A 6119-nucleotide genomic window follows, 5' to 3' on the forward strand; every position below is an offset into this window, starting at 1 on the left:
CTGAGAATGATTTTGGCAGGAGCCAAGCTTTTAAGATACTCATAAGCCATATTGAATATTTATGTTATGAAATACATGTTGAGATGAAATATTTTAATTGTCTCCTTTTACTCGACTTTAGATATTTCATATGATGTTTGTTTACTCACTGGAATTATAAAATCTCACCACTCTCATTTCCACCCATTTTAGGTTCAGATTAGGCTGTAGATAGCTGAGTTCATCGAGGACTACCCTTGGATTTGCATTCCTTCAAACTATAGGTTCACAGTCCTCTTTACTTTTGGTTATTCGGGAGCCCACTTGTTATTGTAAATTAAATTAAATACTCTGACTTACTGTGTTACAGTATGTATGAATTTATTTAGCTTTTACACTACAAAAATTATTTACGTATAACTCTATAAATATTGTTTTATAAGAAAATAGAATATTTTACTTAATATTTCTTTTATTTTCTTATTATATCCAAATAATCACAATTTCATTTTAAATGAAAATTTTAGACTTTAAAACTCATTTTTGATTATGAATAATGTGTTTTGTACTTGCTTACTACATTTTTAGCGAATTTTGAGTTTTTTGAGGAACAATGACCAAAATGCCCCTATGAGAAAAAAATTATTTTTCTATTGTTTTGAATTGGGAATAGTTTATAATCTCTCGAAACATAATTTTAGCAACTAATACTCACGGGGTAAGCGAGAAAAATTGATGTTAAGCCTTGCGAGGTTTCAATTAACATTTCGGGTAATGAATGTCTATTGGGATGTCGCGGCGGTTGTCACGGGCTCTGTAAAACCCGACCTTATAAATACATGTCATAACATACATGCACTGAGTAGCATGTTATTATGCTAGGAAAGTCCCTAATAATAGACGAAACCCGGTATTGTACCTAACAGTACACTTGAATTGATTTAACCTCGAACTAGTTCAAATAGGAATCGTAGGATCAAATTTAACATTTTATAGTCAAGGAATGACTAAAAATGATTGTTCAGAGTTCGAGGGTTCATTTGGGAAAAATTGAAAATTTTGATGTTTAGGGGCAAAATCGTAATTTTTCCACCCGCGGACAAAATTTGAGATTTTGAGAGAATTTAGATCACATTTGACAAATTGGAGAATGGTATGAGTATAAGGGATGACAAATATGTCTATGGGCAATTTTCAGTTTTTAAGGCAAAAATGTAATTTTTGACTTTTATTGGGGCAAAAGTGCAAATTTCAAAAATTATTCCACCAAGACTTTGGATAAGTCTGAGAATTTTATCTACGCTATGGATATGTGGGACAAGTGTATGGTGAAAATTTGGAAACAAATGGATGAAATTTTAAAAACGGACCAATGGGAAAGTGACACATGGCATTTTTTTTAATGATTTAATATTATTTTAATGAAAAGTCAGCCCATTTAAACCCCATTTTAAGTGATGGCCGGCTATAAGGGAGAACAAGAGAGGAAATAGAGAGGAAAGGAAGAAAAGAGAGAAAACAAAGGGAAACTAGAAAAATTCAAAGGGGAAATCGTGAATTTCGTTCGTTTACGCGTCTAATGGTAAGATTTTTCGACTTTGGTTTGATTTCTACCTTTCTTATGCCTTTGTTTCCATTTAGCATGCTTGAGGAGAGAGATCAAAAAGTGATATCAAGGGCTGGACGAAATTCATGGGGGAGGAATTTGAAATTTTTAGGTTTTGATTTTTAGTTAAATTGGTAGTTTTAGTTAGTTAAATGTGTATAGAAATTAAATTGGGCAAGAAAGCATGAAATTTCCACAATACCCACTCTTGGCTGAATGTTCAATGATGTACAATGATGATGAATTGATTTTTATTCTATGGGAAATGAAGAGAAAATGAAGAAAAATGGTTAAATGTGATAGAAAAACAAAGTAGAAATTTTACCAAGTTAATGTCCCATTTTTTGGCCGACTTTTCCAAAGAGGAAAGTGAGCTGATTTTGGTGATTTTAAAAGGTTATTGGCTGATATTTAATGGTTAGAAATGTTGGAGAGAAAATGGGACAATTTACAGCTAAAATGGAGCGCGTTAGCAATTTATCGGGTAAAGTGCTAAAAATAGGTTAATACCACGTTTAAGCCATTTTTGGCTATTGCATTTCATACCATGCATTAGTATAGGATTTAAGTCAAATATATAGTGATTTAGCATTAATGTGATGGAATTGAGTAAATTTTTGCAATGTGTCTAGGAGGAGAGCCTTTCGGTAAAGGTAAGAAATCGTACCCGACGAGTAGTTATCGGGGCACCTAGAAAGCTTTTAGTTTGTACAAACGGTGAGTAAACTTATCATTATTGTAAATTATCTAGAGTTTATTTTTAAATGCTCTTTATGTATTTTATGAAATGAAAACGAGATTAAAACGAGATTTTTGATGTTTTATAAATAAATGTGACAAATAAAGATATATTAGGTTGATTATGAAATTGAGTAATTGGAGGTTGTTAACTGTCTTGAAAATTATATATTTTCCTATGAATGGCTTATGAGATATGAGTATATGTGGCTATATTTTGTAAGTGTATTGGGAAATTTATGTAAGCTATTTTTACTATGCAGGCTAGGTAAATAAATAAAAGTCACGTTATACTGTCGAAATTTAATTAAAATTGGTGGGTTAGTCACTGCAGTGATGGGTTTCCGTGGACTGCCTATTAAAGGGGCACGGTAAACCCGGTTATATAGTTACTCCGGTTGTAGAGACGAGAAAGGTAACTCCAAGGGTAGTATTAGAGCTCACTTCACGTCGAACCCCCACGTAAATGTGTAACTCGTCCAACGCCAAGGAACGACTTGTTTTAAAAATAAAAATGTGTTTCACATGTAAATGTTATAACAACCTTGGCAGACTCAGTTAGATGCCTCGGCCAAGGTATCCCCGATGATTAGTTTTGGCTTGAGCTTTGTTTTTAATAAAAAACATAAGCCTTAACAACTGTTTTGGTAAATTACAAATATTTTATGGTTTAAGAAATAAATTAAAAACATTATGAAATGGTTCGTAATCTGTTGTTTAAACTTGCCACCATTTTACTCGCCTTTAGATATTTATGATAATGTCTGTCTACTCATTGAGATTGCAAAATCTCACCCACCTCATTTCCAAACATTTCAGGTCTGTGCTAACTTGTAGATACCCTATTTTGTCGAGGATTCCAGTTGACATCTCTACCACACAGACAGTAAGTTTCTAGCACCAGCACTGGGTGTATTTTGAGCCACTTGTCATTGTAACCATTATTGTACATTATAACTTAGTAAATTTTTGTATGTATGAATTTATTTTACTTACACATTACAAAAGATTTCTTACACGTGTTTCTATAAATATTGTTTTATATAAAAATGTTATATTTTAATCAATATTTTGAATAGTGATATTTGTTTATAAATCCTTTTAAAAAAATTTCTTTGGATTTATTTGAGCCGGAAACGACCGGTAATTGTTTTAAATGGAATGTTTAACAACGATTGCCCACAGGAAAGGAAAGAAACTGATATGTAAGCCTTGCGGGGTTTCGGTTGGCATTCCGGGTAATGAGTGTCAATCGGGACATCGCGGCGGTTGTCATGGGCCCGAGAGAGGTTTCGGGTCGTGACAGGCTCGATGGGAGTTCTAGGTCGTGACATATCTGTCTAGATTAAGAGAGTTTCTCCTCTTGGGCTGTGAATTAAAGCCTTAGTATTGATAATAGAATACATAGCTTTGTAATACAATCTATATACCAAGGTTAATGGTTCGGACCTTGGCGTCATTTTATAATTATGTGTTTGAATTTGGAGTGTCAAGGAATTTAAGATATTCCTATCTTTTAATGACACCATAAAATTTAGAAAACAATTAAAATGTACTAATCCTTGGCAGAGGCTCGTTTCTACTGTTCCTAACAAGGAATCATTAAAATGAAAGTGCCTTTTATCTCTTAGGGCTATAAGAATGGAAGTATCCAGTCTATCTTTGTTAAGCGGTTTGGCTTCTACTTGTACTAATCCAAAGTAGATATAATTATATTTTGGGTTTTTGAGTTTTTCGATTGTTTCTTGATCCAAAAGATGGATGTTTTCATATATATATATATATATATAAGGTAGTTCATGTGTAAAAATAAAAAACATATTTTCTTTCTTCCTTCTAACCCTTGAGAATTTGGATGTTTGCAGGAGTCGGATAGGTAATGGATCTTAGAATTTCAAGTGCTAATATATAATAGGAATGTTAATAATAGCTCAAGTAGCATTCATAATCCAAAACAAGATAACAAACTATAATCACTAATTTATATATAAAGAAAATTATGAAAATTATGAGAAATGATCATCCTCGTAAATTTAAAAATAACTTTTAACATAAAATTAATTGTTTTTATAAATTTTAATCATGAGATGACGAAAATACTTTTAAAATTATTTCAGACAAATTAAATGTTCTCAATTTTTTCTCTTGCTATTCGCTTGTTGTGCACTTCATTTTTCCCTTTTGTCATCCAACTCTTTTTAATTTTACCACCATCACCATATTTTTTTATTTATCTCTTGTCATCTCGTCATATCGTGATCGATTTATAGACCGAAGGTAACAATATATTTTTCGATTTATTGATTTATATTCACAAAACCCTCTCTCTGTTTATCTCTCACCATCTTGTCATAACATCGTCGATTTACAAATCAAAAAGTATGGCATGGTAACAACAGGTTCTTGGGTTTATTGGTGTTGAGTTTTTCAATGATTCAAGTATGGTAGAATATGCCTTGACGTGTAATAAAGTAATTCATGTTTTGGCTTGTAACATCAATAGGAAGAAGGAAGCTTTGGTGTGTAATATTTGGTGTTAAAGCTTTAGCTTTGGCGTGTAACATTTGGTGTTAAAGTTTTGGCCTTGGCATATAATATTTGGTGCTAAAGCTTTGACCTTGGTGCGTAATATTTGTTATTGAAGTTTTGATTTGTAACATCTTCTGCTAAAGTGTGTAATATTTTTTTTTTATCATCGCGTGTAATAACAACATTTATTAAACGTGGCGTGTAACTTACTCCTTTTTATTTCACTACAATATAAACTCTTGAAGTTAAAATGTGTAGCAACTTTTTCTCAACTGTAATAATATTTTTTTGAACATGGCATATAATAACAGCATTTTTTAAATATAGCGTGCAACTTGTTCTCTCTCTTTGTATTTCACTAGGACATAAACTCTTAGAGTTAAATACCTTCATGATAGAGATAAAGTTTAAAATCAAAAAAGAATTTGAAATGAAATGAAGATGTATTGAAAACTTATTCAACGTCAAGATTACTGTTGTGATGAAATGGATTTGGATAAAAAGATATTATCCAAAATCCTCTAACTTGGATAAGTACCTTTTGGGTTATTTATTTGTTACATTTACTATAATCATAAAAAAAAATTATGTGTAACTTTTTTTTTCCCAACATGGCAATGTAATAATATTTTTTTTAACATGTGCACTTGAATATGAGGAGGTTTCATTAAGGGTAATTTTGTGTAAAAATCTTTTCTTTCAACTAAAAACAGTTAAAATTAAAAAAAAAGTTATTTTTGAAAGCACCTTATCTTTTAAAGTTGCACCCAAACATTTGGTTCATTAGTTCGTACATGATCCCCTTGCCTAAAAAATAAGGTTCAAATCCTCATTCCTTCAATTATAACAAAAAAAAAAACGCCTTATCTTTTAAAGTTAAAAAAAAGGTCCTTTATATATATATATATACTCAAAAGTATTTGCAGCACAAAATGTAAGAATCTATATTGATAATATATAATATTAATACTGAGAATTATGCAAAACAATATTGGAAAATATTAAAGAGCATGTAAAATTATAGATGAACATGAAACGTAAGAATCTATACTGATAATATATAATATTAATACTGAGAATTATGTAAAACAATATTAGAAAACATTAAAGAGCATGTAAAATTATAGATGAACATGCCATTTTCTTTTTCACAAGGTAAGAGTTGGATTATAGATTTTAATTATGCATTGATTTTTGATTGGCAATATTGTTGCATTCAAAAAAAAAAAATTAGATTCGAGAAAAGTGTTGTTAGGAATTATTTTGA

The sequence above is a fragment of the Theobroma cacao genome, chromosome 5, assembly GCF_053813885.1.
Source record: "Theobroma cacao isolate CCN51 chromosome 5, ASM5381388v1, whole genome shotgun sequence".
Lineage (NCBI taxonomy): Eukaryota > Viridiplantae > Streptophyta > Magnoliopsida > Malvales > Malvaceae > Theobroma > Theobroma cacao.